We start from the raw sequence: 22,223 nt of genomic DNA on the forward strand, positions 1-22,223 counted from the left end.
ACTATCAACCAGGTGACCATGTATGTGTGTGGACACCAGTTAGATATCGCGGGCTTTCGTAGAAGCTATTGCGACACTACTTTGGGCCTTACAGAGTTGTGCGCTGCCTCAGTGACGCGAATTACGAGGTAGTTCCTCAAAGCTCGGATACCAGTTTAAACCGAAGACGTCCACGTCCAGAAGTAGTCCATGTAGTATGGATGAAACCGTACCACGCCCGCGAGTTATGAACACTTTGAACTTTTTTTTATTATCCAAAATAGCGCGGGCTTATGATTTTTTTTTCGTTGACGTGACCATCTTTTTTCATGGCCATCTCTAGCATTTTAGTCAATCGACAGGGACGGTCGCTCTTGAAAGGGGGGAATTGACGCAAGGTAGGCTGGCAGCTATAGTGGTCAGCCTTTGAGGAGGATAATGAAGTGCTTCTGTGGGCGCGTGTTCTGGTGTTCGTACTTTCTGGCCTTCGATCAGGAAAGTAAACGCCCTGCTTTTGTGCCTGCGTCCCTGTGCCTTTGTGACAATATGACCTTGTACTCCCTGATTTGGTGTATATCCGTGAGCTCCTAAAGCAAGCCTGCCTATTCCACGTTGCTTAATTTGTAACCTTGCTTGAGTCTTTGATTTCATGTGAGAGACCGCATTGCCGATAGTCAGACCAGGAACCATGACCCTTTTCCAAATTGCTCTCACATCATACCTATTGTAATTCAACGCTGTCCTGTTTTTCATCACCACTGCATTCGTGTTACCTTTAGTCGTTATGTATATTTTGTGTTCTCTTAGGTACTCGGTCCTATTGCTTATTCACGCGCCCAGATATTTGTATTTATTCATTATCTTTAGCGGGGCTTTCTGTATCCTAAGCTCACTACTTTCATTATCATTAAAGATCATGACTGCTGATTTTTCCTTACTGAATCTCGAATCTAACCCATCTGCCTCATTACCGCAGTTGTCTATCTCTTTGCAAAATTTTCGTGTTATCGGGCATTAGCATTACAGTCGAACCCCGCTACAACGAAACAGACAGGGCGCGAAAGAAATTTCGTTGAAGCGAAAATTTTGTTGTAGCGAAATTAAAAAAATATAGCTGATCTGAGCTAGCAAAACCAAAGAATGTTTATTCTCAAAATTTAAAAAAAATGTCTGCTGCTTCCTATTCTTTCCCAGCAGCGTCACGACGTGACTCTCACCCATGCATAGCGAGGCCATGGTGAAAAGCATGCTGAAACGCCTAAAATTGCCTTCGTTAACGAACCAAACAGTTGCATTGACACATTAACGCCAGCAGCTGTTTGCCGTCAAAAGTATCCGACAATGCCAAGATGGAGGCAGGGTACTGTGGAGTGGCGACTTTTGCAATTTTCTATGCGATTATTATCATCCATCGCTCGTGGCTAGCTGATTTTGTTGATAATGCGGACGAACAGCCGCTCTGATTAGTTACCACACTAGCCAAGCACGAACATAATGATAAGCATCGGAAGCGGAAAAGGCATCGCACCGCGGTTGCACCCAGCAGCCACGTCAAGGAAACCATGAACTGAGTGACTGAGCTTCAACTTCGGATTGTCTGCGGCTCAAAAGCAAGCCAGTGGCAAAAGCAGGGAAGTCTCATTGCTATCGCTATTGAGCAATGGCGGCGCCCCTGCTTGCTGAACAGCGGTGGTTTCTGGTGGTGCCAACGCGTGTTTTAAACTTTGTTGGCAGATTTTGAGGCTGTGAAAATTAAAAGTTGAAAGATTGGGTTTACTGCATAGAAATAAGTATCTGAGCCTGGAGTCGCATTGTAGAATTTTGTTGAAGCGGGACGATCGAAGAAAAAGTGTTCGTTGTGGCGACAATACTTATGCATTGACTCCTATGGACTGCTGACATGGAATCGTGAATTTTTAGTTGTAACGAAAATTTCGTTGAAGCGGCGTTCGTTGTAGTTAAGTTCGACTGTATATCATCTGCGTACATCAATGCTAGTAGTGCCTGTTCAATCAGTTTTCCTTGTTTGACGAAAGAGAGGCTGAAGCCAAGTCCACTCCACTCTAATTTGGCCTCTAATCCTTGTAGGTACACCATGAATAAGAAGGGTGACAGATGACACCGCTGCCTTATCCCCCATTGTATCTCTGTGGGCTCGAAATCCTGTATTTCCCGTTTTCTAACAACCTTGTTACTCTTATAGATAGTATCCTTTAAAATATTAGTGACTCCATCTTCCACAGCTAGTGTGTCCAGTATTCCGCACAAGTCCTCTTGAACCACGCTATCGTACGTTCCCTTCATATCCGAAAAGGCTAGTCACAGGGGCTTGTGTTCCTTTTCTGCTATTTCGATGCACTGCGTCAGTGAGAACAGATTGTCTTCCAATCTCCTTTGTTTCCGAAGCCCATTCGGCAGTTCCCCCAGTACGTCCTCATTCTTAATCCATGCCTGCAGTCTTTTCTTTGTAATCTCCATCATCAGCCTGTAAACCACTGATGTCAATGTTATAGGACGGTAGTTGTTTATGTCAGCTTTGCCCTCTTTCCTTTATGGATCATGCTCATCCTGGTAAGTTTCCATTCATAGGGACTTCACTAGTGTCGGCGCTAAGTGCTCCTTGCGGAAAAAGCACTGAACCACGAGGAACGTCCCGTCACCATGAGAAAGTGTTTGATGCCACAGGCATCTTTTTAGAGGAGGCATTAAACAGACCTGCTGTGCCACTTCTTAAAATGAAGGCGAGGTCGGACTCGAAATAGCTGCTGCCGCTGAAACGGCAGTCATCCACGTGAGGAAGAGTTGGCAAAAGTGCATTAAGGGGAGACACTCTTGAATAAACTTTTTTTAATTTATAGTTATAGACACTTGAAAATTTTGTTATATAGTTTTTCATGGAGATATCAAATATGCAATCATTTTTGTGTACCTGCTATAGTTATTGAGTTATTCCACGCACAATCGCAAAAAGTTACATGTTTTGCGGGTACTCTTTCATGTACTTAACTTTTAGTAAAAGCATTGTCTCTGATCTTATTTGACTCTTAGTAGATTGTAAAGTGAAAATTTTTATCCAGATATGTCACAGAAATATTGCAACCAAGGAAGAAAAATTGTATTGAATGACTAATTATTTCCAATCTCCCTTGAAACAATAACCTAATATTTTCACAACTAACTCTGGTAGGCACTGCAATTTAAAGTAGATATTTGCATTCTGCATGTGTTGAAGAATATGCGTGCCAAGTTTCGTTATTATACAATACGAATAAGTGTCTAAAAGGCTGCCCAGAAATTGTGAAATAGTAAAAAAATGAAAATGAGGAAAACAAGTTTAAAAGTTTGGAAAGTTGGCATTTATTAGGACAATATTAGGAATTTATTAGGAAAATTAGGGGTGGGAGAATATTCAGAACTTCAAGCATTTTACTAATAGTTTTCTATTTCATTTGATTAAAATTAAAATCTTACTGTTAGAACTTCCCGAAGACCTGCAGTCAAGGCCAGATTGGCCGTGGCTTCTTTAGATTTTACAGTGAAAGTGGTTATGAGACAGGAGCAAGAGTCGCGTGTGGTGCTGTAGTTCTAGGCTGCCGCCGCTACCGGTGTCCGGTAAGCAGTGTTGAACGAAAAAAAAAACCTCAGTAAGTAAAAGACCAATGACCAGGGTTCGTAACGGTCCTTGAAAAACCCTTGAATTTCGATATAGCATTTTCAAGGTTTTGAAATTGCTTAAATTTGTTTGAGGTCCGTAAAAGTCTTTGAAATTCATCAATCAAAGCTCGTTCAGCCATAACCAAGTGTATTTTTTGTGCACCTGGCAACTATTTGCTCTCTAGCCTACAAACTATCTAAGCCTATCTGTTTTTTCTAGCCATATTGCAGTGTTGTAGTACAGTGTACTCTTCTAGTACACTGTAGTTGTGGTAGTGCTTGCGTGGTTCATCATCAATGATGGAGCTAAGTCTGGCTTTTTTGTGGAGACTACAAGTGTGCGCGGATATTTGCAGTCGCATCGCTTATGGTGGAACTATGCCGCGCAAGTGCAAATTCCAGCTGTCTTGCTTATGCATTGCTGCTTATAGAGAGTGCATTGCACAGGATACGTCGAATTGTGTCAGGCTAATACCCCTGTCACACAGGCACCCGCGAAGACCATTTAACTCCCTTGTCCTTACGACAACGAAGATGCGGTCCGTGTCACACGGCCATCCTTATGCAAATGAAAGTAAACGGAGCATTTCGTAAAGGACGTTCAACGATCTCCCTTCACAGCAAAACGAGGTACTCTCATCCCCAGCAGTCTAGAGGTCAGAGAAAAATTTCGAGCACTAAGTGGCCACAGTGAAAAGAATAATACATTTTTGCAATATTAAACGTTCATTTGTTGTAGTACTCATTCACAACGCGTGTTTGTTTTAACAAACACGCGTTCCATGATGTTTTAACAAGGCAGTGCAAGATATTGACAAAGTTGTGTTGCGCTGTGTGTTATTGCTCGGACCTGAATGTAACGAATGTAGATATGCAGAATGATCTATTTCAGCTAAGTAAATGAAAAATAGACTTTCATAGATCCAGTGTTACTAATACACATGTATGGCATATTTTGCACATACATTTGCGCCATATTTTCAGGTTAACTTTTAAAGTTTTGAAGATATTGTCTGTAGAAATTTTGGATTCGGCTTCGTTGGTTGTGAACGAAAAAAGGAGATAGATACCAATAGACAAAGGACTTTGCCCTATGGGGAATCAAACCCAGGTCTTCTGCTTGGCTAGCATGTGTTCCACCACAGAGCCATGCTTGGGCTTAAAACTGTTTCGGAGGGACAAAAAAAAAAAAAACAACCTTATAATACGAATGTTGCAGAGTGTCGGGAGTTGTTTTAGTGCATATAATAATGCGTGGTAGAAGACTAATATTGCACAAGGTTTGAAAACATGTTGATTGCGCAATGACTTCAAAGCAATCATTTTGTGTCTGTCTATCTATTATAAGGCACTTAGAGATGCTCTGAAACACCGACATAACGAAACCGGATATAACATAACAAAGTAAATGAAGACTGGTCTTGCGCTAAATATCGTTTTACGAATATAACTTTATAATGTATTTTTGGATATAACGAACCTATTTTTGAGTAAGATGCAACTTAGTTATAATGAGGTTTGAGTGTAAGTAATTATCATCAGCAACAGCGTCAACAGTGTTCAAGTGTGTGCGTTGCCTTCTGGACACGTAGTGCGTGCTTCGAAAACTAGGGTGTGGTTGGCTCTTTCCTGCTCTACTTGCAGTAATCGGTCTAGAATAGTTGTAAATGGTGAGTGTTACATGCACAGACGTTCTTTTCTCGCGCCACGTTTCAATGAACACTAAGAGCAAATGGATCTTTCCCGTATTAGTAAAGTACAATTTTACATCCCAGAAACACACTCCTACCATGACACGACGCTTTGTGAGAAAATGCGTGAAAAGGAAATGGGGGTGGCGATGCCACTTTGAGATTTCCACACCAAACACCATGACATAAGAAATTTGGAAGGCATCTACTTGGTCCTACTTAGTTTCCGGTCAATAAGAATGAAGTACAGTCGACTCTCATTTATTCAAACTTGAAGGGACCTCCGAATTAAGCAGTTTGAATTATCAAAAGTTCTCAGATGGATGGCGCTTGGTGTGGTGACACTACAAATTATTATTAGGCATTGAATTTATCACATCTAAAGATTTTTCAAGTATTTTAAAGCCTAACTATACGCAATGAACTGAAAGCAGATGTGTGAGGTCCACAAGTTTATTGACTATTTACTGATGATCATACCTTTTAAAGAAACTGCTTCTTTGCTACAGGTGTATGCCCTCAGCACAAAGCTCTCTATACCAGTTAAGAAGCACCACGGTTTACCATGCGTTTGTGTGCTTTGTCTCAAACATATGTTACTAGTAAAGCCATTTTCTTGAAGGCTTGAGGTGCCTATTTTTCATTTTTAGACTGCCAAGATTATATAAGCACGCTAATTTTTAACCAGTAGTTGAAAGCAGCAGACAATTTCTGTTATGGAGCTGCAAAAAGTTTGAATTAACGAAATGATGGAGTTTGAATTAACAGGCTTTTAAATACATTGAAAAAATAGAGGGCTAACCAAAAAATTGAATTTTGTTTGAATTAACTCACGGAGTAAGATAATAAAGGAGCGCCGACTCCGTTGCCACTCCACGCTTTCGCATAGGACACATCATGCAACGCGCACGCGGTAGTATAACTCATTCTTTTGCACTTCTCCTTCGCTCCTCTTCCTGCTTTCGCACATGCTTCTTCCTCTCTCGGTGCGTATCACAATGCGTAGCGCCACCTGTACATCTGCACTAATGAGTGCATGGGCGAACTGGCGGAAACCAAAAGCAGCGGCAGCAGGGAGCGGCGAGCGCGGAGCGTGTATAAAAAAAAACGTATATATTGTCATGGGGTCGTGACGTGGCCGAAGACAGGAGACTTTGTGTTGGAATTTAACTGTTTATTTGGGCGAACCTCTACCCGATAAACGGAAAGTCCGATTACAGTAGCAATCTTAGACTGATAGCGGCGAACGGAGCGTCGGCCGTCGATCAACTAGTGACAAGCAGCGAAGCGCGTCGGCATTTTTACTCTTGCCGTCGAATGTTCTAGCGTTATCGCTGGCGGTGGCGTAGGTTCCAGAATAATCTGTACAGTTTGCAGAGTAGACGTGATCTTATCGAAATGATCTACTACAGTCCGGAAGCTTCTCGAAAACTGCAGGCGCGGTTTGCGCTGAGAATTGTGTAGTGTTTTGGGACGATAACAAAACTTGGGAAATGGAACGTGGCAAATGCATACTCATAATGAATTACGAAATAAAAACATCATACCACTTTGTTACACTTGTGCAAAACACTCCTACAGAACTTTAGACAAATCAGACGAAAAATTCTGCGGAAAAAGTATAAAACAGAATTTTTCTGTCCGCCTCATGTCTCCTTCTATCGGTGGGATGAATGCCGAAAACACTGGTGGGTGCAGGTGAAAATCAAAAACTGAAACCGCGTGCGGTTTTGGCAGGCTTCAGCAAGTTTGGTTACGGTCATTTTAGGCATGTGCACAATTTTTTGTTCTTGTGAGCTGCCGTGGACGTCGTGGTAGCGTTTCTCTGCCGTTTGCAGGCAGGCATGCAGGCAATCGAACACGCCGCCAGTTTGAACAGTGAGAAAAAAAAAGCGATAATTGGTCTCTGGCGCAATACAAAGCTGCCTCAAGTACATAAAATACTAATTCTAGTTTAACGTGTTTGTTTTTAAGCAAAATGATTCTACGTGCGACAATTTCTTGTCCTACCAATAGATTGTCAAGATTGACCACATTCGGTGTTGGGTGACGCTAGTGGTCAGTTTTTATCGACTTTCAACATCATGTTAAAATTATGATTTCTTTTTTCTGCCACAAAAGCATGCTTGTTGCCGCCAATGTGATGATCTTTTCATCGGTGCCAGAATCAGAAAAAGTTTTTTGAGTGGCAGGCAGTCCTTTTAAAAGGTAGCATAAAAAGCGAAATATATATGGAAAAGTAACTTACACACTTGTTTTTTTATTCATATGGCCGTCGGGTTCAAAATTCAGTTTTTTCGCACACCTCTGAAATGCGAACATACAGCTGTTTTGTCAAACGGACTTTGTTCTGTTGCGATTTTCAACATATCATGTTTCAGTTTGTGTCGTGTGAAATGCTGCTAGGATAGAGAAGATAACCAACCTCTTTAGGTATGAAAACTAGAATTATTTGTCCTAAGTGCGTAGCACTAAAAGGGCCCTGTTTGTTGTCCATCCACTGTCTTACGTTGCTTGGCCATGCAGTCGTCAACACAAGTCTAACACAAGGCTAACATTGCTTAAAGGGATACTAAAGAGCAAAGTGATTCTTCGCATATTAGTACTCTTACTGTGTCTTGACGCTTAGTAAGTGAGAAAACGCGTGAAAAGAAAACGTAGTTGGTGAAAAGAAAACGTAGTTGGTGAAATTCTCGCACCAAACACTGTGATGTAGGAAATTTCGAACGCATATACTCGGTACTATGCAACTTTCTGTCAATAAAAATGAAGTACATTGTAATCTGTGGGTGCCATTGACTAAGCGTATGAAGTTTTAGAAAACTTCGAGCTAAAGCCACCTAAATACTGAAAATAGATATTGAAATTTATTACATGTGCAAAGATCTTGGCACGAAATTTCAAAATGAAACTTCACCCTTGATATTCTGCTAATAAGGAACTTGTGATAGGGAAATATGTGGCATTAGAGTTATCAGAGTGCACTTTGTAAATCTAGAGGAAGTCGATTGTTCCTCTGTAGTGTTTGACCCTTTAAGACCAGTGCACAATAAACTATCTAGGTTTAAAATTATGTAGCCTATGGAAATAACCAGGAAGCATCGTGAATAATGTTTATAGGACATTTGGCTGAGACCTGTGCCGCATAATAGAGGGCGCCACCGTCTCTGCATGTGCATAATTGCCAAGGGAATCGCTGGGTTGCCTGTGTGTTGTGCACTCGCTCAGATTCCGTGGTAGTAAAGCTGCATTAGGCGGAGGATTTTGAACTACACCAAAACCGGCCCAAGAATTCTGTTCGCCCATGATTTGGCACAGGATTTTTTGCTTCGAGCATTTCCGGGAGCCAGGCAGCTGATTGCTGGGGCCGTGTTTTGTCGATTGCGACAGCAAATATTCGGTATTACTACATTCAAACAATGATATAACGAATCTGGATAAAACAAAATACTGGTTATAGTGAAGTAAATGCAGATATACTCAATATAGTGTTGGGCATATAGCTATATAATGATTTTTTGGATATAATAACGTTATTTTGGTAAGATCCAACTTTTTTATAAGGAGGTTTGAATGATATCAATTGTGACTACAGTCAAACTGTAGCCACATTTTTTACCAGGCGTCCTCACTCCTGCCTCGTCCTGCCTTTTCAGATGTGCACCAAGTGATCCTCGACCAACATTGCCGAGAAGTCCATCATCATCAAAGATGTGACTTATGTAGTGGACACGGGCATGCACCGTGAGCAGAGGTTCAACCCGTCCATGGGTGGGAGCCTTCTCGGCACGCTCCCGACCTCCCAGGCCAATGTCCAGCAACGACCAAGTCGTGCGGGACGCGAGTTGCCTGTTTTTGAATGTTATTAAGTAGACAGTATTAATTGTTAATAGCATTGTATTGGGTGTATTATTATTAAAACCACTTTTATGTAGGCTTTATTGTTTCAGATTTACTTTCATAATGGTTATCAATGTATCTATGTGACGGTAATCGTTAGTTTCGCGTTTTGTTTCCGATACAGTTAAATTTTTTGTTTCCTTTGCTAATCTTAAAGAAAATGTGCTTCAGCCCAATACGTTGGTCACTGAAGTGGCTGGAATGCATTCGAAGTGGCTGGAATGCCTCTCATAAAAAAATCTTGTGTTGCTTTTTGAGCGTGCGCAGACCATGGACCTCCATGGCACAGACTGAGTGGCACGAAGAATTTCCGTCTGTATAGCCCGTCGCATGTAAATGACGTGTGTGGTTTTATTAATTACCACATGTTCAAAAGTATAAACTGCTGAATGGTGAGTGTGAAGTCCCCAGAAGACCTCGACGCTGAAAACAACTTAGTCCTGAAAAGTGTGCTTGAAGGGTGGGTAGGTGTGCAGCTCCAAATTTTTGTGGCGGACTAGAACAGTTTTGCGGTGGTTTGGGGGGGAGGGGGGTGAAACCGTACTCAGTGTATGCTCGTGTATGCGTTTCGCATAAATATGAATGTAAAATTCGAAATTTAGGAGGGCGCGATCGCCCTCCTAAATTGTGTTGTGTGCCACCACAACAGTGGTGGCACAACCACCACTGTTGTGGTGGTTGTGCCCGCACATTGCAGTTGTTATGGAATAACGGAAGTAGTATTTCAATTATCAGAAAGACGAGTCGTGTGTGCAAAAATAATTTTTCAGGCATCAATTAAGCCGATTGTCATCCTATTGCAGACTTCAAAAGTGTCTTCTTAGAGACTTTAGACGTATTCGCAAATCATTACATTTCATACCCATAACATTAACCACAAAAACGGAGGTAGACTCAGGCTTGCATATGTATTCAAGCTTGTAATCTCTGTGTTTTTGGCCCTGGAACATTTTTTCAGCATAAAAACACTGCCGACCAGTAGTTGAGGCTTCTGAGAATGCGTGAGAAAAAAATTGTAACAAATGACATCGCCTAGTCAGGTAGAAATCATTTCCTTTTCCTTCTACAAATGATGCCATATATCCAAATGGCCACGCCATATACCCGAAGTCCATGGCCATTGACTGATTTGAGCATCGTGAGATGCCTATCGCGAAGCAACTGCCTACAATGGGATCCCGTACTAGCAATCCCCGCCTACAAGTTGTGGGTGCTGTCCACTTAGTAACAATCTAAATCCAAATGGTTTGACCATTTAGGTCAAGTGGTCAGGCCAATATATTCCCTTTGAAAATAACATCAGCTGTCAATTAAGAGCAAACCTGACTTGTTAATCTCATTATACCGAACACGAGCTTCGAAATATTTAACCATTAAGACATTATAAGCCATGCTGTTGGATTGCATGAACTTAATGTCAGTGAACGTTACCTGTGGAAAAATATGTAAAAAAAATTGCTCCTTGAACGTCACGTCCATGTGACCTCACTTTATCTGGGTCACCATACCATCAATTCCAGTTTAAGCCAGGTCTCAACAGCCAATGGGTAATTTGTGTGGCAGACTTCATAATGCTAAGATGAAATAACTGCTCCTCATAAACCTTACTACATATATCTTCTTTTAAGAGTCATGGTGTAATTGTAAACTTATTTCTTTGAACTATGTTTTTTGCTTTGCAGCTTCACTAGTTTTTGTGGCGTCCGCAGCGTATCAATGAAGACCAAGTGGTTGAAATTGCCATTAGAATCGTGCGTTGTGAAGGGATGCTTAATTCACACGTAATTTTGATATTTGTCATGCAAGTTTCAAATAATTGTTTAATCAACCTGACCCTTTATACACATCTCTCAACTGGCAGAAACTGTCCAAGAAAGCACTAAGTGGACCGTCATATAAAAATGTCGGATTCCAATGCTGAATACCATTTGGACTTGTAATGATGTTCAAACATTCCATTCCGAAGAGGAATGTTGTAGTGTGGGTTGAACTAAATGAAATTGCACAATCAACTTGGCTATTCGATATTCCAACAGGGTGGGCAAATTAAAAGTCGCTGTTCAGAACTGTCAATTCTTGTTGGGCTTTACCAGTCAAGTACAAAGTTCCAATTGATCATTCAATTTCGGTTGTTGCTAATAAATAATAGGGCCAGTTGGATGAACTGACTTCAATTTTGAGAATGAACTGGAGTAGCCCTTGTGCTAGCACTCCAACTGCACATTTCAGAACATCCACTCAAAACCTGCTATATAAAGGGTCACACACATTGAGGCAAGCTCAAATTGCAATTTTGCAGTGGGTTCCAATGTTTTTAATTGAATTGAAACAATTAAACTTGCCAACACAATTACACATAAAGTAGCTTGTAAGAATACGGCTTTGAGTCTGCTTTATTAAGGGTCTATTTTTATCATTTATTAAGTATTAACTATTTTGGAACAAAGCTTTCTTATGTGTGAAGGAATGTAAATCATAGCATGAGAAAGAGAGAATTTTCATTACCGCTAGTCCAGCATGTTATACAACAATTTTCATAATGATATCACACATTGTGGGTTTTCAGATTGTGATTCGGTGTATCACTAAGGCACACAGATTTTCATAAAAAAATAATACTAATCTTTCCAAATAAGTTAATTGTATACCATTCAAAATGCAGCAAGAAAAGCTGTGTGATGCCTCCTTTTTTATTACGTTCACAGCTTATCATAAATTTTGGTTTGGTTTGGTTTGGGAAAACTTCATTGTGAAAGTCCTACGGCGTGCGCCCTAGGACACGGTGGGCCGCTCGCACTATGGGACAGTAAGGGCGAGACCTAGCGCCGCATCGTGGGCCCTCTGGACAGACCAAAGTTGCGATGCTATGTCCGGACTCCGGAGAATGGAGTCCCACTTTCTAGACGATGCTGTATCGGTGCCGCATACCAAAGGGCACTCCCATATGATAATTAAATGAAAAATCCAGATTTAATTTGCAGTGATGACAGAAACTATACAAAATAGTTGTACACACATTTACTTGACAATACTATTGAAATGTTTCAAAATGGGGCTGCTATAGAGAAGATTGATGTTTCTACTAAATGAAACTATTCAGGAACATTCAATAGTGCTAATTTTACATTGCATTCAGTGTGCAAGCAGAGAATGAGACCTTATGACTGTAGTTTTTTACATGTTATATAAGTACGTATGCCAATAAAAAAACATTTGCTCATAAAACTTTGAAATTTCCGATTGCGTTTTGGGTCACTCACTGGAAAATTCATGTGACTTCAGTGGGTCACCTGTTAGTGTGAATGGAGCTAGTCAATATAACCAGTGGGTGCCAGAATTAAACTAGCAGGTGAGCCCAGTTTATCCATTGGAACAAGCATACAGCTCTATTCAGATTTCATTTCTCTATGGTGTCACTATGCCTAAAATACTTAAACAACCGGTAGCACAAACATGTTCGGATGGTTTGACCAATTAGGTTGACTGGTCAGGCCAATCTATGCAATTGGACACATGAGTAGCTCTGCAATATTTGTCGGACCAGTTGTTCTCATTGGAGACGCGTCTACAAACCATGAAATACTTCTCTATGAAATACCATGCTGTTGTATCGGATGAACTTAGCATTGATGAAGACGGGGACAAATGTAAATTGAAAAATTGCTCCACAGATACTACATTAATTTGACTAAACATAACCTAACTCAACATGGCAGAAATATCAGCCTAGTAAGTTATGCAGGTGCCAAGAATAAAATGGCAATTTTCGTGGCTGGCTGTAAAGTGCACAGATGAAATAAATGACATCCCCTCTACAAAGATATATAGTACAAAGATATTTTATTTCAGGAGTTATTACAAACATTTCTGTAAACTATTTTTTTGAAACCAATTGATACATTAGTAAAATCCAATTGGAACAAAATGGTAGAATTTCCATTTGAACCATCTGGTAAAAAGGCTGCTACTTAGCCAGTTTCTATACTGAAATTTGATGATGAAACACTCGACAAATTTTACTCAGCTGGAAATGAAATGCAATTAATATCATTTAGGTATGTAACAAGGCCTACCTGGAACTGAGTAACAAATGGACCTTTGACAATGTCCTGTTGCTTCAATATTACTACATGCATGTTGACATTTGGTGGGATGACGCGTGTGTGCCTGAGAAGAGGATGAAGAAAGGTCTCCGCTCGGTGAAGCAGAAGAAGCAGGCGACGTGCAAGTAGCTGCCCGTGCTAGCTCTAGGGTTTTGGCCTAAGTTTGCGTAATTGCTGAGGTTTTATTGTCTGTGTTAGGTGTTATAGTGCTTTTACAGTTTAAGTAAGTGCTTTTAGCGCTAGAAAGAGCACTTGGATGCCGTTTTCTTCACCTGGACAAGGGGCTTCCCTCTGGTCTGCTTTTCTTCCACCACAGGAGATACCAGTGGATCAGTTTCAGCGCAACGGCATCCCCGCAGTTCCTGTGGCACTCCTCCCAAGCAATGATGGCTTTGTTCGGATGAAGAATTCGAAACTGGTCTAAGCGGAGCTTAGAGCTGCTACTCACTTCCACAGCATCACAGACGTCCGCCAGTTCGGCAGAGGCGGTATTCTATGTTTTTCATCTGATCAGCTCTGTGTCCAAAACCTACTAAAATGCTCAATTTTTGCGACCAATTCGGTGAGCGTCCTCATTCCCCCGCATCTGGCATGTGTGAAAGGTATTGTTCGCGGCGTCGATGTTAACTTGACCCCATCTGAGGTATTAGAGTTGTTTGCCGTGACTGGTGCAATCTCCGTTTATAGGTGTTCACGAATGGTAGAGAAGCAGAAGATCCCGACTGATTTGGTGATTGTCACCTTTGCTGGAGTGAATCTCCCAAGCGAAATTAAGGCGGGGCCACTAATATACAGAGTGGAACCGCTATCACCGCGAGCACTCCAGTGTTCGAAGTGCTAGCAATACAGTAACACTATTGAAGGAATCAGGTCAGCTCTCAGATGCCGGTTGTGTGGTGACTACCAAAAAGCGAATGACTGCAAAGGTAAAGAAGAGAAATGTTGTCTCCGCAACAAACAACACTGTGCAGATAGTCCCAATTGCTCAGCTAATGCTCGAGAAATACAAAATCTTGAAATTATAGGGCATAGGCACTGTTTCCGACAAGAAGCCATAGAGGAAATACAGGCCAGAACTGAGGGATATGCCAGTGCTGCAGCACGACATATCTCAAAAAATGAATGGGTCGATTTCCCTGAATATCGTGAAGGTCGTAGAAAAGGCTCTAGAAAAGGTCATGGAATGACTGGCTTCTAACCTTTGTGATTCGCTATCTCAAATTCTGGCTAACGAGATGGCTCGCATATTTCGTACACCAGAAAAGTTAGGCCTAGTATGCCAACATTTTGAGAGTTCACGACCAATAATTGATGTTGAATCTGAAACTGCGCCATCGTATTATCCGTCTGCAGGACCCTCTGCAGTAGGCATCCAGAGCCAAAATGAGGAATTTGAAACCACACCATCGTATTCTCCGTCTGCAAGACCCTCAGCTGCAGATATCCAGAGCCAAAGTGAGGATAAAGAGGCACATACAATAAATTCAGATGACCGTAGACCGTAGGTCACTGAAGTGATCTAGACCCCCTCTATCTAGGAAAAGTAACTCACCAAAACAGACAAACAACAAAAAGTATCTGAAGGGAAAGGAGAGCCTTTCAAAGAGAGATTTTTATAAAGAAAGCATTCTAGATAAAGCTGTAGCGGAAGCAGCTCTTTCGAAACCATACGGTCGCTTAAGATTCTCCATTGGAATTGCCGATCAATTTATTCTGCATCTACGGATTTGGTATACTTTACTTCTAAATTCGCTCCTGATATTATAGCATTACAAGAGACATGACTATCTGTACATAACTTGTTTCAGTTAAATAACTTCCGGTCTTTTCGACTAGACCTTCCATCGGGAGGTGGGGGTTTAGCTTTCTTTATTAATAATAGAATTAGTACGAAAGTCAAATGTTCATACAAACATAAGTCGCCAGAATGCGAAATTTTGGCAGTAGACATAACATTACCAAACTGCAGCCCTTTCACCCTAGTTAATATATATTTTCCGGATGTAGTTCAAGACACACAAAGTTTGGATCTATCTACAAGGTCGTGATGTAAGGACAAAGTTCCAGTTAGAGACTTTAATTCCCACCACCCGAGTTGGGGTTTTAGAAGTGATCTAAGTTGAAAACGCTTGTGGGAGTAGACAATGGCTAATGACCTGACGTGCCTCAACGTCAGAACCCCCACATTTATTCGTAATCACTCCAGGTCGGTCTTAGATTTAAGTTTCGTCTTTTCAGCTATTACTACTACTTCTTGGAAAGCGCTGGACTGTGGCACCAACAGTGACCACTCACCGATAAGTTTTGAAATTTCTTGCCCGACAATTCGACCATGTTCAAATGTACGAGTATTTGTAAATTACATTAAAGTTAAGAATGATCTGAAGTCAGCGTTTGCTTTTCACTCGGAAGAGAGTGATGACACAAAAGCACTGAAGATACTGAGGGGTAATTCTGGACGCCTAAATCACCACAGGAAGAAATAATCACAGAGAAGGAGCGTCAACTCGCAACTGATTTATTTGCAGGAGAAACGCAGGAAATATATAGCCGCACACGCATGTGCAGAGCACACTACTTCACCTAGTCACATGACCACAGACATAAACTGAGGACGTTCAACCGGCATATCTAATCAAGCAACGAAGCGCAAAAATCAAACTCAGACTTGCGCAAGACGACTGACGTGTTACTTATACACAAGTCACCTGTTTTCTTTATCCAGAACGCTTCCATTACTTCACGGGCCAGAGCATCTGGGCTTTTGGCGAGGACAGAAACGCTTGAAAACCTCGCCTCACAAGAACAGGAGCGGCAGTGCGCAGGCAAATGTGCTCCGGAATTATTTCGATACATGTTCTAACAATTTTGAATAGCTCCGAGTGCGGCACATAATAGAAAAGGTCTTCAACATCGACTGAAAAGTCGTACGCACCACCCTGGAGGCAGTGCAGAGTCTGCGTAACATCATCCGAGTTCTTCACTGCAAACGGGTCTCTGACTTCAACCGTGCTAAGGTGCTTGAGTCCTCGCCAAAGGCCCAGATGCTATGGCCCGTGAAATAATGGAAGCGTTCTGGATAAAGAAAAAAGGTGACTTGTGTACACGTCAGTCGTCTTGCGCAAGTCTGAGTTTCATTTTTGCGCTTCGTTGCTTGATTAGATATGCCGGTTGAACGTCCTCAGTTTATGTCTGTGGTCATGTGACTAGGTGAAGTAGTGTGCTCTGCACATGCGTGTGCGGCTATATATTTCCTGCGTTTCTCCTGCAAATAAATCAGTTGCGAGTTGACACTCTTTCTCTGTGATTATTTCTTCCTGTGGTGCTTTAGGCGTCCAGAATTACCCCTCAGTATGACGAACCAACTAGCCCAACAACAAGTACTTCTAAGGCACTGAAGATAAATGCTGTCATTAAGAGAGCCTACAAAAGAGCGAAATTTCCTGTTAAATCCACAAAAAGGGCATATAGCCGTTGGTGGAATGATGAATATACAAGAGAGCACCGACGATCTCAGGCAGCTTGGAAGCAGCTCTTACATAATCAGTCCGCCCAAAACTGGGCAGATTATAAATTCATTGCAGCGGGCTCTAAGAGAACGGTAGCTCAAGCTAAACAAGAATATGACAGAAAACATTTGAATACCTGTCGAAGGCTAAACATATGAAAGCACTGTTCCTATATATGAGAGCTCGGAAAATCTTACCATCACCAGTAAATATAGCTTATAATAATCTGTCGGCGCGAGAAATGACCACAATCTTAGAGGCAATCGGTAAAGGTCTGGAAAGCAGATTTACCTCAGTCGTTCCAAACAACTGACACAAGTCTACGAAAAAGTCTGACTTTGAAGAAGTGACACAGACTAGAGTATCCAACGTGATTAAACATTTACCCTCTGCGGCTCCTGGCCCAGATGGAATCACCGTATCCATGATGAAAATTCTGTTTAATTTATTGCCTAGCGATGTCTCCAATGTTATAAACTACTCTTTAAAAAACTCATGGGTGCCGCAGGATTGGAGGATAGCAAAAGTCATTCCTATACTAAAAAAGCCAGGAGTAGGATTAACAGTCGATAATACCAGATCCATCTCTCTAACATCTAAAATGGTCAAACCAGTAGAGAGGATCCTACATATCCGAGTAAGTATCTGGATGGCAGACAATTTAGTAATAAAACCGAACCAAACCGGCTTTCGTAGTGATTTCTCTATTTGGTGTGCCCATGCTGATTTAGAGAGCCGAATACAGCTCGCGCGTAAAAGAAGGCAATACGCTGCTTTAGTAACGCTTATGACAAGGCGTATGACAGTGTGGAGCGCTTCATTTTGTTAAATACGCTGAAGAGCTCGAATTTCCCGCAATATTTTATTGAGTGGGTGGCAGAATTTTTAAAATCAAGAGCAATCTAGTACATCAAGTATGAATGTTCCTCATCTAAATTTATACAAACGTGCGGAGTTTCCCAAGGAGCATGCCTTACGCCAGTGTTATTTAATGCGTTAATGAGCACAATTGTAACAGAACAAGAAGTTACTGTTTACATTTATGCTTGTCTACATTTATACTGTCTACATTTATGACATTGCATTCTTTGCTGCTGACTATGATATTTACTCACTAAAACTTAAATTACAGATATGTTAATATGTTGAAAATTCGGTTGCAGTTGATTTCATTATTGGTAAATGTCAACAAAAGTGCGCTCTTGGTGTTTCCTCAAAGAACTTGTTGTTGGGCTAGTTGGTAGAGCATTTCGGGCGCTGTGTGTGTTTGATGCAAGAGTGTGTGCGTATGTGAGTGATCGTGTCAAGTTAACTTTTCGAAATTGGTGTTTCCGCTTGCAGACTCAATTTCAATTCTATATAAACAGGAACCCATCGAACAAGTAGAGTCTACAAAATATTTGGCAATCATTTATAAAGAAAAACTTAACTGGAGTCTACACATAGAGTATATAACTACCAAAGCACAGCGGGCTTCAGGCTTACTACACAAGCTAAGTAACCGGAAATATGGGTTACGGAGGCACACCTTGATAACGTTGTACAAGATGTACATGCGCCCCATCATGGAATTCGGCTGCATATTATTCTCGGGTGGCCCTGCTTATAAAACGAAACCTCTAGTTCTCTTGGAGCGAGAAGCACTGCGAATGTGTCTGGGACTCCCTAGATTTGTGGCTATCAACGTACTGTACCAGTAAGCGCGCCTGCCTACACTACTTTGTCGATTTCGAATTTTGACCGTACAAGCATTTTAAAAATTTTATAGCTTACCGGCAAGAAGATCTCAATATGCTTTTATCGCAAACCCAGACGCCTTCTTTCTTGCTCATCGGCCACGGTTTCACACACCTCAGATAATGTTTGTACAAAAAAATCTACAAAGTATAAATGTGAACATTAGAAATGTAATTGAGACTAATGACTCGAATTGTCATGTTATAACTGAATATGATAATATTTTCCCCCAAAACACCAAGTTACATACTCTCAAATTTTTAAACAACATATTATTAGATTACTTGGAGCATGCAGAAAGTAAAAGTATAATAGCCACAGATGCTTCAGTAAATAATCAAAAGGCAGGTGTTGGCATTGCCTCTGATTCAATTGACTGGTCCTTCTTAGTGAGACTGCTTGATGTTACTTCAGTTTTTGAAGCTGAGCTCGTGGCGAATATTTTAGCTCTTTGAAAACTTAGGTCAACTCAAAACAACACAGTCATGATGACGGATTCTCTTTCAGTTTGTGCAGCTCTCGAAGCTTCGGAAAACTCTCAAATTCTATAGACATTCAGAACATTACTACCACCGCAGTTAAGGCTCCTGAGGTTACTATGGATTCCGGGACACTGCGGATGAAGAATAAATGAACTGGCCGATTCCTTAGCACGAGCCACACTTGATGGCCTAATTTTATTTGTACTGCCAGATGTTGAATATATTACAGCAATGAGATATCGAAAATCAGCAATCTGCACTGATATGATAGAAAAAGTAACTACATGGACAGAATACAACCACCTCAATTTTCCATGGCGACCCCACTGGAGTCAGTCCAGAAAGTTCGAAGTTTTAATTACTAAATTTTGATGTCGTCTCTCCCCCTCCCCTAAACCTGTATCTACACAGATCTGGTCAGACGATATAACCCCTCTGCGCATTCTGCGGAGAAATGGAATCGAACATTATTTTTTTCCTCCCAAGCACACTGAACGAGCCCAATGCTGCTTTTTTAAAATTAAATGTATGTAGGTTGGCACCAACCTCTCCTTACATAAATTTAATTAAAAAACACTATTTTTTGTATTGTCGCAGATACGCTATACTTAGAAAAAGAATTCTAATTATTCCATTTCTGAAAATCGGCGTTACATTGACGGCTGAAACTGCACTTAGCTTTGGTGCCTCAGTTTTGGGACATCGCAACTGGGATGCTTTCGATGCAGTTTGCGATTATATTCAAACATCCAAACGTATCCCATTGTGATCTTCAATCAAACAAATATTTAGTATAAAAAAATTCTAAATGGTGAGGTGAAGTAAACGCGGCTGAGTGGTAATCACAACACATGAAATCTCAAAGTTTCTCAAATTGACTTTTTCATTTTTTTCATTTGCTCTGTTTTCAGGTAGTTTTCTTCACATTAGTCATAATATAATACAGATTGATTACACATAGTTATAATGTTCACACAAAAAATGCACTACACTTTCTTGGTCAACCCCCTGCGTGGGTAAGAGTCATCAGTCCAGGCGAAACAAACAAAGCTCGGTGTCTGGTAAACTGGTCACGCCACTGCTGCTGGTTTGAAATATATTTCATCCACAGCCTCGTCGATACGGCGTCTCTTCTCTTCCGTAACATATTTGGTGGAGCTGGAACGTTCCCCGTCCTCACCACGAAGCTTCGCAGTGGCCGCACTGCACAGCCTCCAGCCGTGGCTTCCAATGATGCCTAAAAAAAGTACTCACGCCTGCCGCAACACAAACCGTCCGTGTCGCCGGTGGTGGAACTGTGGCCATCAATGCAATGTGTACCGCTCGTATTAGCCTTGCTGGCTGCCATGTTCCTGTTTTATTTACCATGCTCGACAATTGACCTCATGACCCCATCTTCGGGATGGACTTCTTATCGTCGCGTTCTGCCCTGATCGACTGTTCCACCGGTACTCTCTGTTTAGAACTTCCTCTTCTTCCATATTCTCTCCCCGAGCTGTTGATGAGCCTCTGTACCACAGACTTTAGTCGGATACCTCCAAAAGTCCTCAAATTATTTCAATTGGCAACAAGTCCGCACGTTGTTGATGGTGATTATGTTGTGAGGCTTATTCCTGATGTTTTCCTGGTGCGCGACATCACTGTGCCACACTCCGTCCTAACCATGGCCTCTAACAGAACATATCTGCCCATTATCAATTTTGATTTCACCCAGCAACTACTACCACACGCAATTTCAGTCGCCATGCTTCGACCCTTAATTGGTGGCCACGTCACCGCTTTTGCGGCAGACGCATGCTCCGCTTTCCATGTCACCCGCAGCATGCCACATCCCTCGATGCGGCCTTGCAGCCCATGATCGACCCGAAACTCAAACCTGAGCAATCCGACGCCATATTCCGCAATCTGGCTTCCTACCGCGACATATATCACATCGACAGCAGTCCACTCGGTCAGACTTGCCTTGTGAAGCACCGCATTAATACTGCAGATTCTCCTCCAATTCACTGCCGACCATACCGGGTGTCTCCCACAGAGCCTAAAGTAATTCAAGAAGTCAACAAGATGCTATCCAAAGGAATGATTGAACCCTCCTCGAGCCCTTGGGCATCCCTTGTTGTGCTTGTTGAAAAAAAGATGACACCTGGCGCTTCTGCGTTGATTACCGCCATATTAATTGAATCACGAAAAAGAACGTTTATTCTTTACCCTGAATCGATGATGCCCTCGATTGTCATCCCTGCGTGCTATACTTTTTTTTCAATTGACATACTTTCTGGCTATTGGTAGATTGCGGTGGACGAGAAAGACCGAAAAAAGACTGCATTTGCAACTCCCGACGGCCTATACCAATTCAAGGTGATGCCCTTTGGGCTATGCAACGCCCCAGCCACGTTTGAGTGTAAGGTGGACTCGCTATTACAAGGGTTGAAGTGGTCAACATGCCTGTGCTACCTGGATGATGTCCTTGTATATTCGCCTACATATGAGACGCACCTCCAGCGTTTCTCAGCGGTTCTCGAAATCTTCCGCACTGCTGGCCTTCAACTGATCGAAATGTCACTTCGGCCGCCAGCAGATTACGGTGTTGGGCCACCTTGTCGACGTATCAGATGTGCAGCCTGACCCGAAGAAAATTCGTGCCATCACGAGCTTTCCTGCACCCCAGTCTGTCAAGGACGTCCGAAGCGTTGTGGGACTTTGTTCCTATTTTTAGAAGATTTGTGAAAGATTTTGCAACGATCGCTCGACCACTAACCGACCTTCTGAGGAAAGACGTGATTTTTACGTGCGGTTCCGCTCAAGCTGTCGCTTTTTCTCACCTAATCACCCTCCTCACGACTCCACATATATTGGCCCACTTTGACCCGTCTGCTTCGAGAGAAGTTCGAACCGATGCAAGTGGTCACGGGATTAGAGCCGTCCTAGCCTAACGCCAGCGGGGACACAATCGAGTTTTCGTCTAAGCTAGCCGCATTCTCACAGCTGCCGAGCGCAACTATTTAATAACAGAACATGAATGTCTTGCTCTTGTTTGGGCAGTCACGAAGTTCCGCCCATATTTATATGGCACTAATTTCTTTGTGATAACGGACCACCATGGGCTATGTTGACTTTAGTCACTGAAGGATCATACTGACTGGCTTGGGGGGTGGGCTCTACGACAGC

The 22,223-nt window shown here is 41.9% G+C and overlaps 1 protein-coding gene across 1 annotated transcript in view; it reads left to right on the top strand.

Moving 5' to 3' along the window:
- Positions 1–9,263, top strand: part of LOC142775435 (uncharacterized) — a 37,425-nt gene extending 28,162 nt beyond the window's left edge. The window contains exon 5 of the mRNA XM_075876831.1: positions 8,981–9,263. The gene's annotated coding sequence lies outside the window, so the exon portion shown is untranslated. The remainder of the gene's footprint in view (positions 1–8,980) is intronic.
- The last annotated feature ends 12,960 nt before the right edge of the window (positions 9,264–22,223 follow it).

The sequence above is a fragment of the Rhipicephalus microplus genome, chromosome X (assembly GCF_043290135.1).
Source record: "Rhipicephalus microplus isolate Deutch F79 chromosome X, USDA_Rmic, whole genome shotgun sequence".
NCBI classification, from domain to species: domain Eukaryota; kingdom Metazoa; phylum Arthropoda; class Arachnida; order Ixodida; family Ixodidae; genus Rhipicephalus; species Rhipicephalus microplus.